The 14,230-nt window shown below is 29.7% G+C and overlaps 1 protein-coding gene across 1 annotated transcript in view; it reads left to right on the top strand.

Annotated features, from left to right (window-relative positions):
- LOC129981172 (nostrin-like) overlaps positions 1-14,230 on the top strand; it is a 110,898-nt gene that overhangs the window by 48,062 nt on the left and 48,606 nt on the right. The gene's annotated exons all lie outside the window — the stretch shown is intronic.

Raw genomic sequence — 14,230 nt, 5'->3', positions numbered from 1 at the left:
TTATAAAGACGTTCAAACATTAAGAATATTAAATAAAAAAGTATAATTTCGCAAAAAATTGACTTTTTGACATAGTCTTCTACCTTATTCTAGTTTATTCAAACAAAGGATAGAACACATAAAAGACAGCTGGAATATAGGATTATTACTGTATGCCATGTTGTTGAATATTTTTTTGACTGTTTAGTTTATCTCAATATGAAATTTAATTGCGCTTCCGTAAAATAATTTTCCTATCTTTGAAGGTATTTGTAACTGAAAATAAACAGTTAAAACGGAAGGAAAGGAAATTAAATAGAGGAATAGACGGTAAAAGAATGAGAAGACAGAATTCCACAAAGAATAAGGGAAAAAGAAAAGAATATGTTGGACACAGATAGATCAACATAATGGAAATGTATATGGCTTAGAGGACCTAATAACAATTAGTAAAGCATTATTTTTTGTGAGTTTCATACTATTTGTCATTCAGATCTTTCTGTTGCATTTTTTTTTGTTTTTATCTCCGTTCAATATTCAAATTGTATCATAAGGTACTTTCCTTTTGGTTCGTTCATTCTTATTTTTGACCCGTTTTCGCTTAAGACAGCGCCGAAATATCTTCTTCCAGCAATTTCTATACTTTTTTTTTTTTTTTTGTGGAATTCAACTTCCCATGCTTTCTCAGTCTACATACGAAATGCAGTTTGAATTCTTTCATTAATTTCAACTGCAGATGTCTCGACAGGAAAATTTATTTCATGGTCAGTATATCCTTTAGTGGAAAAAGACCATGAATCTTGTTATGCATAAAATTATTAGAAATCACACCCAATCAGCATTCCATATGAGCCAGATAGTATCTGAAATAGGCCCGTAAAGCATAACTAGATTCAACAATGTTACTAGTCCGGTAGCTATATCTCGAAACTTATTCAAACCATACAAGCGGATCAAAATGCTGCCCGATATAATTGGTTTTGAAGCCTCGACTACAAGTCATTTTCTAAATTCTTTTTCTCATGATCTATTTCTGGAAGTAAAAGTGCGATAGAGTTCACTTGTCAAATCTTGCAAGTTGGTAAGTACAAGTCTGTCATTCTTTCTGCGAAAAATGCAGAGGTTAGGGATCAGTATCCTCGTGCTTTCGAAGCGTGATTCCTGAAGAAACAAAGCTGTGACAAAAAGAGAAGTGCGAAAAGCTTCCATGAATATAAATGATTCGAGATATTTTATGCTTGGGAAATGATGTCAGAGACTTTCTTTTAGCAATAAATGGAAAATATCAATTTCTTTCTTTTGCTTTTATGTCTTTGGAATGGATTTTCCATAATGGTTTAAAATGGCATTAGGTTCCATATGGTTTTAAATAGGTTTTTAATGGTTACAATAGGGTTATAGGGCACCATTTTTACTTTCTCAGGTATAGTCTCTTAGTATACAAAGATAAACTATTGTAACTATGTATTGTGTATTGTATTAAAACTATGTATTGTAACTACGTATAAAACTATGTATTGTCAAAACTGAAGATTTTGAAGCATTTCCAAGTTTTAGATGTCTACCTTAATAAAACGAAGTGTCTGTCTGTAGCTGAACACGACAACTCAGAGCGTTTGGAGCTATAATGATAAAATTTAGCGTGTTATCTTCATACCAAATTTGAAGATTCCTGTATCGAATTTTAAAAGAAATCCATTTGCAGGAAGTACATCTGTCTGGCACTAAGTACACACAATAAATACCAAATGTAAAGAACTAGATGAGTAAATTTAGTTGTCAGCTTTAGCATCTAAAATGTATATACTTATGAAATTTTGAACAAAATCCATCTATAAGTTGCCTATCTACCGGTGTGTACGTCCACACACACACACTAGTCGGAAATGCAAGATATAGATAAATGAAATTTGGCATGTGAGTTTGCTACTAAAATTGTAATTCCTGTCAGATTTTGGCTTCATTCCATGTAAAGAAAGGCGTATAAAATGCATGTTCCTTTTCTTTACTACGAAAGATACAACATTTATGTGTAGGATTCTGAAAATAAAAATCTGAGCACTAGTGCTATTCACGTCTTTGCCCAAGGTCTGTAAGTTTCTTGCGGGAGGAGGGATAGTAACATTTTAGGATGCAAGCGAGAACGGAGACTACTTTTGGTGTTTTGAGATGGGTAAAAAACAAAACAGCGTGCATTTTCACAATATTACGTGTTTTCTCTTTAACTTCGTTCCAAAGTGTTGAAAATCAAGTATGTATTTTGAAGTAATACTATTTTTCGATTATCGATTGGGTTTAAATGTTGTGATAAATCTAAAGTTTTTTTTGTGTATGTGTTGAAGACCACATACAAAATTTCATTAATCGAGTTCCTTTTAATTTCTGATTTATCAAAAATACAAATGAAGAAAGAAACATGCAGTCTACGGTTTAATAGATATGATCAAGACTTCTAAAATTTGTAACTGATTTACGATTTGGGTATTCATTTCACATAATGAAATTTATTTATCTGGCCTTTTGTGTTTTTGCATTATCACGTTCACATGAAGAGCCACATAGAGTGACAACTTATTTGACGGAATTGATCTAAAATCTGGTGTACATCTACAATCTTGATCATAAAAAACACGTCTTCATACATCTAGTTTATGACGCTTTCGAATTGTCAAATTCGCATGATCATGGGCTGACAAACATATAGACTTTTCTTAGGCCTAGTTTCCGTCAAAAATCTGATAGCAGTCTCTAATTTGGGAGTCAAGACCGAATATCATATTTCATTTCTTTTAGTTCTTTGCGTTTTTTTGGTTATCATATTCTAAAAGTGTTTTTGTTTTTTTTGACGTAGGTCCGAATGATGAAGATTCATCAAAATCTCAAGGTCTAATTTTTTTAACATTACAATATTTTATTTCACTTTCTGTATTTTGAAAGTGAAAAAAAGTAAAAATTATTGCAAATAGAAATGTTCGTCTTATAATTACAGCCATAATCCTAAAAATGGAAAAATTTATGTAACTGAAGAATTATTTGTCATGGTGATGCATTTAGGAACATGAATTTATGACTCTCGTATTTGCTATTGCAAATTGTTTCTACTCCAAGTAATCAAATAACTACAAAATTTAAAAATACAACTCATTAGCATTTTAAGAAATCAGTTATTTCTCAAAGTGTTATATTAGTAGATTCCTGTTTGCTTAACTACATTGAATTAATAATAAGTAAAAAAAACGTAATTCGAAAAAAATATTTAACAAATATTAATGAAAAATGATTTCTCTTATATAAATTAATTATTTAGAACTTTAGAGGAATCTGAGAGAAGGTCCAGCGAAAGTTTTCACTCAGTTCTTTTAAATCGTTTAGTTATTCAGATAAATATAAAAAATTACGTTTTAATATTGTTAAAGTTGATTGAATCTAAGAACAGAGATGACTCATTTCCGAAAACGTTGAAATGTGGATTTCACGTGTTTTCGGAAAGTAAGATTTTTCTTTGATGTAATAATTCTACAATATTTTTTTATTAATTTAGTTTAATTATTTTATTATTCAATTAATCATAATTCTTTTACTTTGTTGCTTATGTTTAGCATAGTTCATTATTTTATCAAATTCAGTTCTTTTCTAACCTTTGTCATTTAAGGTAAAAGGAAAAGTTTGTCGGAAAATTATGTCAATGTACACTTGATGAATTATTTTGAATGACTGCTCATTTATGAACTACAATCGAATTATTACTGTTAACTTGCCTTGCTTATATGGAAATTTTTGAAAGTACAAAGAACAAAAAATCTCCTTTCATTTCGAATCACTTTTCCAAAACATCATAACATGATAATGTTGATTAGTCTAGTTTGATTGCATCAGTCATTCCTGTCTGTGCGTATCGATTTTTACATTACATAATTAATAAAGAATGCAAAGCCAGAAGCATTATTATGCTAATAAAAACGAAATTGGAAATTATGTTTTGAGATGCGGCTAAAACGATTTTTTTTAATTATAAAATATTCAAAGCATGTCAGAGAAAGATTTAATGAAACTAATTTTGAAAAATTTACTACAATTAAAATAAAAATTATATTTAAAAGTTAATCACTAAAAAGGTAATTCTTGAATCTTAAAGTGACGTAAAATTGTTTTTGTGTAATAATATGCTTCGAAGTTATTGTGAAAAATCTTTCACATTTTGATTATTTTTAATTTGTATATAGTATAGAGAAAGTGTAGTAATCTTCAAAAAATTCGAACTGAAGAATTTGACGAATCTCCACATTTCAGTCCTCCCTGAATTCGAAGAACACCTTTTTAGAAAATGTCAGTCCGTCTGTCTGTGACAAAGATAACTCAAAAATGCTTTGAACTAGACTACAAAGCGGAGACTACTAGATAGATAAAATTCGGTACACAGATTTAAAATCTGTAGTATAGACAACTATCAAATTTTGATCGAAATCTAACGCGGAATGGATTGTCTGTCGGTTGGTACTTTTAGAAACATGTGAACGCAGTAACTCAAACATGCAATGACTTAAATATATCAAATTTGATATGGGATTTTTGCGACTACAAGTCCAGTTTTGTGTCAAATTTTTGTTTCAATCGGTTAAGAAAAATGTGTCTCAAACACAAATTGGAATTTCGAATAGTATTGACGCAAGCCAAGGATTCATTGCCAAAAAACTCGCCAACGATCACTGAATAGATTCAATAAGAATGCTGAATTCATGCCAAAAGTTTCGTAACTATTGTATGCCAGTGCAATGTTTTTTCAGGTATGACAAGTTTATTAGAGAGTATACGAGAAAGTTTTAGAGAAACCACTCGCTAATTTAATTAAAAATTTAATATTTTTTTTTTAAAATTATTTTTTAATGAGCCCAAGATGTAACTATGTTCCAAATTTAGTAATTCTAGATCTAACGGATTGATGCATATCTATGCATTAGCATTTCTCATAACACACAATTAACAAATAATATGCCAGTTTTAACTGTCTGTTATCATGTTAAAATACGACTTAATTATCTTAATAAATCGTAAATAATAAATGTGCTATGCTAACAATGGTGATAATGCCACTTTCCTATCTCCAACTAATGAGCTGTTTCTCAGTCATCTGTAGCATATTCATTGATATGCAAAACTGATTGCGACTGGAGTTAATATAAACAGATCATTGGAATGGATTTGAGGATTCATAAATTACGTAGAAGTAGATTATAAGTAGACTATTAACTGATCGTTTTGATAAAATGAGTTGCTCGAAGATATTCATTATTCATATGTATCAGATGCTTAGGGGAATCAACAGGAACGGGAGATTAACTTTAAATGATGATAAAATTTAAATTCAAACCAGCCGGAGTGATCTCCATAAACTTTCTCGCATACTCTCTTTTAAACTTGTTATGCTTGAGAAGGCTTTATATGGCATTGGCGTACAATAGTTACGAAATATTAACTTTTGGCGTAAATTAACATTTTTGCTCAATCTATCCGATGATCCTTGGCTAGTTATTTGGCGATTAATTCCTTAATGTGGATACATTAATTTCTCATTCGATTGGGACAAAAATTTGACACAAATGTGCACTTATGGTTCCAAAATTTCATACCAAATTCGATATATTTAAACGATTGCGTTTTTGAATGATCATGTTTACTTGTTTCTGAAAGAACAGACCGATAGACAGTCAAACTCTCGTTTGGATTTGGTTCGAAATTTGATAGGTATCTATCTACATTATAGATTTTAAATCTATATACGAATTTTATCTATCTAGTTTTCTTCGTTTTGCAATAATCATGCTAACAGCCGGACTTCTTTTAAAACAGATTTTACACAAAATTTGCTAGAAATCTGCAAATTTGGTGTAAAGACCGTATAAAATTATTTCAACCGTCTATCTCAAAGCATTTTTGAGTTATCTTTGTCACAGACAGACAGAAATTTACATTTTTCGAAAAATACATTTTCTAAAAATGTATTTTTCGAAATGAGGGAGGTTCAAAACTTGGAGATTCGTCAAAATTTCGGGTTTGAATTTTTTGGCGATGATTGTACTCTGTCTTCTACGTATATGCGAAAATAACAAATGGATGGCATGTTTTCTCGCTTCATTAATTTATCTCAGTTTAGCTGTCGATTCTTTTTTCCAGTAAATTTTTTAATTGATTTTACTGCAAAAGAAAAAAATACTACTGAACTTCTATGAGTGCCTGATAAGTAAGATTTTACGCTGTTAGGGGTTTAAGGAACCATTAGTGTAATAATTATTATGGAAAACTATTAGTGGTTATTAGCCTAATGTTAACAGACTTTGTTTCTTTTACTAAATACAATTAAAACTTTTTTTCTTCCGATATTTCCCACCGACCTTTTAGTATGAAAGTATGCTTAAAATACCTCTAACTTACTATTTTTGTCGGACAATATAATAACGTTGTGGCTTATTCTATTTAAGTTCGTTGCACCAATCTAACTCCAATAAACCAAATGAAACAAAATTGTGTTTTTTTTGCACTTTTTTGATAACAATTTATATATAGTGCAGTGTTGCCTAAATAAAAATGCAATTATTAAAAATAATATTTACCTAAAAGAATGATGGAACTGGTTTTCTTACTGCAATGATGCTAAAATATGCAACTATTTGAAAGCGGCTCATCGAAAATGATTTTTTTAATAACGGATAAATGTAAAAAAATTTGATTCATATTTTAAAACATGATTACATTAATTAATAATTAAATTTTTTGTAAAATGAAAGTATTTTTTTTTTACTCTACTGTAATTTAACATACTTTTTATCTTCCATAATTGTAAAAACAACTTAATTTATTGGAAACTCGGATCTACCTGGTGATGCTTTTAACCTATTTTATCATTTCAATCTTTGACAGAAATATTTTTCTGTGAACACTCAACATCTACAAGCCGTTCTTGCCATTCGCATATTGCTATGATTTAGCCTTCTAGTAGCGACTGATTTGTTCTAGAGAAATAAAAATCTTCCATAGTTTCTTTTTTATTTCGGTTTCTTCGCGTACGTGTTGATCTCAACTACAATCGACATATTTGTGAGGAAACAATATGTTTGAATTCTTTGTGTGTGTTTATAGTTATGAAGTTTTACTGTACTTGAAATTTCATTTACGATCTCCATTTTGAATGTTATCATAAACTGAACCGTTTCCTTGGTTAGTATTTGATTATATTTGCTTTTCGTTTCCTACGAGAATTTTTATAAGTTGAATGAGTCATAAAAATTGACTTTAATGGTTTCAGCCACATAAACAATCAACTTCCTCTTAAATATAGCATTCGGTTGGATCAATATTCGCACTCTTAAGTATTGGTCTGTTTGTACTTTCTGGTACACGAAGTATAAAAAGACAAAATATTATAATCTCCAAAAAATTTGAATTTTAAATCTTGACTAGTCTCTATATTTCAGACTTACACTCAAGCACATTTTTACCATTATATATCCATGTCTATTAACACCATAATTCAACAATGCTTTGAGAAATTTGTTTTGGTGTGAACGCCATATTTGTAGATTTCTATCAAGAACGAACTCCGACGGACAAGAAATCTGACTGTCCGTCTGAGGACAGATAAAAAAATTGACTATACGAGTATGTTTTTAATATCTAATAAGTGCTTAGTTTTTTTAAAAAAAGAAATGTCTTATTAATAAGTTAATTAAATAATTAAGCACCTGAGAAGTTAACAATCATAATTCGTTTAATCGACCCCCCCGTACAAACTCGCAATGATGAGAAGATTTTGCAAAAAGAAAATGCAAACTTTATTAGTCATAAAATACGATTTATAGTCTTGTTTGCCATCTTTTTTTTAATAAAAAATACATCTATGCATGCTTTTAAATAATTATGAAAAAAAAATTATTGATGTCGATTATGAGCTAGTAAGAATTAGTATTTTTTTACAGTCAGTCACCTCATTACCACAGATCTGCGCCGTGTGAAAGGCTGTTATGCTCATTAACTATCCAAATTTTTCCATAAGAAAACAACGGTCAACAAAAGTTCAAAGAATCTCCAAACTGTTGGTAAAAGGCTAGAAATCTTTGTTAAGAATTATTATACAATTAATATTAAATATGATCATAGAATTTAGGACTACTCTATAGTAACTTATGAAGTAAAATCAGCTTTTGGCCAAACTGTGGCAATGTTTTAGTTACACAATTGCTTATTTCACATTCGTATAAACTTGAATTAATATATAATTTCCGTTTTCCGCATTGCTGTACTTTTTGCAAAGAATTTTAACCAGTTTTAAATATGTCACGAATTGCCTCTACTGTACTTATGCTTGTACTTTATGCTTTAACCATAAATAAATAAATAAAATAAAAAAGCAATACACTGTTTCTTTCAAATCAAACCTGTTCACAAATCCTCCACCACATCAACACCTGCTCCAAAAGTTATCAAAACGTAATCAAAGCGGAGATATGGTTACCGTACCACTATAAAAATCGCTTGACCCGGAGAACGATTATGATGCATCCGTAATAACCACTTTACCTTAACCCCAAACGTACCTCCCATTAAAGAAAAACAACACCCGCCTTATGCCAGACGTGTTCCTGGCAGAAGTCATGCCTGTCCTCGTTTCAAGGTCTACAGTGAGATGGAGGGCATTAGGCCATGAGAGATCGCACCATGGGAAAAAGCTGCTTCGGGCCATTGATCTATGAATCCAGCTTCTTCCTCACCCCTGGAAGCCATAGCTCCGTGATCCAGCTTCGTCTATGTAATGGCTTATCAACCCCGTGTTGTCTTTTTGGAATGGGAAATCAATAATGTGATGATTGAAGTTAGGGCACTGTTATAGAGGCAAGCTACTATGCATTCAATGGAGGATTTAATATCACATCGGAAATTAAGAAGCCGGACCTGTCATTCATTGAGAGCTGTGCTGTTTACATTGAACCTGTTTGTGAACAATCGGTGAAAAAAATTATTTTAATCTAAATAAAAAATCCTAATTATTGTGCGGATGTTTGCTAAAGGTCATGCACAAGTCTAACTTCTAGAAGTTGCGCGATGCCACTTATTTTATGTAAGATTTATAACTTATGGACATACAATTTGCATATTTTAATATGAAATCTGTGATTAAAAAAAGCATTTGAAACAATAGTTCAATAACTGATTGGGATCTCGTATGACATTTTCAGGAGGTGGAAACACTGACAAACACTTATTTGAAATATTAATTACTAAAATGGTAGTAATGTTCTTTTCTACATATCCATTCTACTTTAACACCTACTAACTGTTTTCAACGTATTTCGACTTTTTATTTTTTTATTTCTATAGGCTGACGAGAAGAAAGTTGGATGTGCATGATACCAATTGTGCAAAAATTATTCTACCTTTCCACCCTACGAAATTTTTTCGTTTTCTAGCGCTGCTTTGACGGGCTCATATAACCAAATAATAGCTGGAAGATTTTAATTCTGGAGTATGGGTAGCATATTCAGACATTGTCTAGTAAAGATTAGATTTTGACTTTCTCGTACATGAAATATTCTAAGAGAAAATGCTGTAACCGTCAAAAAAGTCGAACTCGACAATTTGTCGAATGTCCGCGATTCAGACCTTTCTCCGAGTTCGAAAAACTTATTTTTAGAATGATATATGTGAACACAATAACTTAAAAAAATTGTGAGCTGGATGAATAATATTTAATATACGATTTCTAAATCAATTTGTAGGTTTCTGTCAAATTTTGAACGAATTTCATTAACAAGAAATTTGTCTGTCAGTCCGATCGAGTTCAAATGAACACAATAAGTATAAAATGAAAAAAGCTGAAAAGATAAAATTTGGTTTACAGATTTCATATAAAACGTAGATCCATATCAAATTTGGCACCAAATTCTGTTGTTGTTTCTATTGTCATTTGGCATAGACAAGCCCACTGACTTTAGAAGTCAGCGATTTTAAGCCAAGGGTGTTCCTCTTGCTTTTCAGCAGCGCCATCTAGGGCCAAGAGCACGACTTAGCTACATGTCTCAACCTTTTTTATGGGGAGGACTTCATTCATGCATTTCATTCACAGATCGTAATTTAGATTTGAATCAGAGAACGATCACTCCTGATCCAGTACCCCCAGTGGTATTACTCTAGACATGGAGGACTTTGTGACCACGACAGATTTATGCGTGCGCCAGCCACAACGCACACACGGGGGGTCTTCGGCTGGCGGGGTTCGAACTCGAAACCTAAGGGACGCGAATCCAACGCCCTACCAACCAGGATATCCCGTCCCCACACCAAATTCGTCAATAAGTTGACTGTCAATCGCATGTAAACGCAATAATTCAGAAACGAATCGCTTAATTAAATAAAATTTGATATGTGTTCCTGTCACTGCACTTTTAGTTCTTTTTCAAATTTTGATTTCAATTCATTGAGAAAACTCCCCGAAAAGACACATTCGATGTATTTTCGAATTTGTATTGTTTTTTGTGTCAGCGATTAATCACAAATGATCGGAAGTCAAGTGCTGTGAAAACGATAAATTCTCGCTAAAGTTCGATCTTTCGTAATTGCTGTTCCTCAGTGATGTGCAGTTAAAACACTAGTGCTTTTTCACTGCTTTTTCTAGTGTTTTTCACTAATGCTTTTTCACAATCATTCACTGTTACACCGCATATTAAAATAAATAATTGCTATCAAGAAGTTTTTTTTATCCTTGATTAATCCTCATGTTATGAAGTAGAATTTCTTATTTACAAACTGTTGGCAATTATTTCTGTTGTATTATTCTCGTGTAAATATTTTCGCTATGATTTAAATAATAATAGATTTATGCAAACTAATGATCTAAGACAGTGATGGAATTTCAACAAGATAGCTGCTTAGCCTCATTGGGCGTAGAAGGGAGCTTCAGGCAGACATATTAAAAATACATTTTAATTCTGAAATTTTTAAATAAATGTAAATTTCATGAATTATATTAGGATGTTACTAATATTTTGTCAAATATTATTAATCAGTGTTTTATTTGTTTTTTATGTTCTTTTTATAAACTTCGAGTATCTACTTAAATAATATTGTATACAAACCATATAATCTTGGGTAATAATTAATAATTACTTAACACTAGTTATTAATTACTTAACACTAGTTATTAGTTATTAAAAATCTAACTAAAATAAATCATTAAAAATGTGTTCAATTGTGAAACTGAATTTACTAATTTATTAAATGCTATTGTCTATAAAATGTTATTGTCTATTATTAATTTACAAATTATTACTAATTTATTAACTTATGGGGTTTCAAAATATCAATTGCCAATAAGCGCCGAAAATTATCTAAGTCCGTCACTTGAATGCAGGTCACCAAAAACTGTTTTTTTTTAACAATTTCTGAAAAATATTTCTTTATGAATATTTAATTCTTATTGAGTTAACAGAAAGTTTTCATATTTTTTATTGCTTTTCAAAGTTTTTTGTTATAGATTTTTGCCGGAAAAAATGTATGTGATAATAGACAAAAAAAAAATGGAATATTATATAAATGCAATGATTCAAATGTGTAATCAAATTTATGGAACACCTATCATTGGGTTTACACTTTTCTATATTTTCCTTTTTATACATTTTTAATTAAATTCGGTATTCTAAAATTATAGGTTCATCGGTTGATTATTCCTCCATGCATAATTCAAAGAATATATATACATAGAAAACAATTCAAGTGTCAAAAATTTCATTTTAAACAAACCGTATATATATATATATATATATATATATATATATATATATATAATTTTTTTGTACGAATATTTAAAAAAAAAAATCTTTTTCTATTCAGCACTATCTTAACATTTATAATTCCAAGAAATAATATGAATATCCTAGAGCTTCTTTTGCATCTAATCAGATTTCCTTTTGTAGAAATTTCTATTCGAAACTGATGAATCATTTACTTAAACGATATCAAAACACCTACGTGCCTATTAAACGGTGATCGCTTTCACTAGTGGTAGGTGACTCGGCTTTATGTTTAATAGCACACCTGTCGAGTGAAATGATGTCGTGGTTGTGGCAATCTGCTCTGATAAAAATCGTCTGCTCTTATAAAATACGAGTTTTCATCTGTGGAATTTCAAAGCGAAAGTCATCTGAAAACTGATTGCGTCACCCACGTTCTTCACATACTTTAATAAGTATTTTGATTTAATCCCTATAAGTATAGATATAGATATTATTACCAAGGTTAGCAAGAAATATATAACCTACGAGGATTTTTAATTAGCAGAGAACGATTTTGACTGCTAAAAGTAGGCTTATAACAAGATTCATATTTAATTATAGGCTACCAAAGCAATCTTATCTGAAAAATGGATTCCTATTTATGGTTCGAAAAATGGATTATACTACATAATTTTGTTTTAAATTGTTGTTGAAGTGTGAATTGAAATTATAAAATTAAATTTTAAAGCAATTTTTTTAATATTTTATTGTGGTAAGAAAATTTTTTAAAATTATATTGAATACGAATTCAAAAACTGATTATTCTTTTAGATACATTTTCCCCCAAAAATTCATTTTTTTTCTTGCAAGTTTTTGATTGAAATTGCTTGTACAAAAATAAATGTATTGTATAATATTTAATAGATATAAATTTATAATTTGATAAATTATTTTTCTTCCTGTTTTAAATTCATTCTTGTAAGTTTTTCCGATTTATCTAATAAAAAAAAAATGTGTAGAACAAGAATTTTCTTAAAAAACCCCACAGAAATTATCAATGCTGTTTAAAAATTACCAAAACAAACAATTAAAAATTAACAAAATGAAAAAAAAACTTTCCTGTTTAATAATATTAAAGAAGCGTTTTTTTTTCTTCTGACAATATTTCGAAAAAGAAGAAAAAATAGTTAAACATTCACAAAATTTTCGTATTTAATCCTCCTGTCATTTACGCTATAATTTAAAACAAAATAAATCTTCATGAATAGAAGTTCACAAAAAGTTTTGTAAAAATTGTTTTGAGAACCTTTACGTAACTCGTTAAGGTATAAAAACAATGCAAGCCTGACGTCATTCTTGGTAATGAGTACGATTGGACGAATGCTGCACCTTTTGCTGTGTCAGGTTGAGAAGTTGTCTGGAACAGTTCCACTTGGCAGTTATTCAATTTGGGCCGTCTTCCACTACTTTTTCTATTCTTTTTTAGATTCGTATTAGTTTCGTTTTAACACTGGCTGCATTTATTATAACTTTGTTTTTTTTTTTTAGAGTTCATTTGTTGGTGGGAAAATTAAAATCAATTGTTTCAGAGTTCAGGTCATGTAAGCAGTCTTAAAATCAGATTTTTAATTTCGTTGTATCCTGATTGTTTCTTATTATATAGTTTATATTTTGTTTAATTCCTACTATTAGTTCACACTATCACTATATATATTTATATATCTTGTTCAAATTTTCAATCATTAATAAAATACTTTTTATTCATCCACTCAAATTCAAATACATTTTTTTAAACTTGTAGTGGATGACACTTGATGTTAATATAGTTTTTTTCAAATATTAATTCATTAATTATTAAATTTAATTAATTTCTAATACTTTAAATAGAGTTTTAGCAGTTTGTAATGCAAATTGAAATCGACAGGCAGTAGCTCAATCGGTAAAATGCAAAGATTTCAGTATTTTTCACATCAAGGTGAAGAATGCGAGTTCAATTCTTGTGAAAATAGAAATTGACTTTAAAATCTTTTTTTTTATATTACTTGTTTAAAAATGATATTTAATTATGATTAGAAGATTCCTGTGTTTAAATTTAAATCAGTTGTAAATAATGCGTTGCAACACGATGACTAAATCAACAGAAACAATTTTAATTAATATTATTTCTAGTAAGTAATGCCAGAATTTCTTATGATTTATAGAATATTTAAAGAAAGTGTGAACTATATGCTCTCTTTTACTATTTTACTTACTGTACCTAAGCGTAATATGGAGTAACAAATGTAAATAATAATAAAAATAAATAAATAAATAAAAATAAAAATTACAGCCTATTGAAAGGTCTTCTATTGAAAATATGTATTCGAAAAACGGTTTGAATCATAAAATAAAAACGGCGATAGAAAATTGTTCGATTTTACTAAAATCAAGACTGAAATTGTCTTTTAAATCGCATTTAAATGCTGAATAAAATTTTAAAAAATCAAAGAAAT

The sequence above is a fragment of the Argiope bruennichi genome, chromosome 8 (genome assembly GCF_947563725.1).
Source record: "Argiope bruennichi chromosome 8, qqArgBrue1.1, whole genome shotgun sequence".
In the NCBI taxonomy this organism is placed as follows: domain Eukaryota; kingdom Metazoa; phylum Arthropoda; class Arachnida; order Araneae; family Araneidae; genus Argiope; species Argiope bruennichi.
This window is presented reverse-complemented; position numbering and strand designations above follow the sequence as displayed.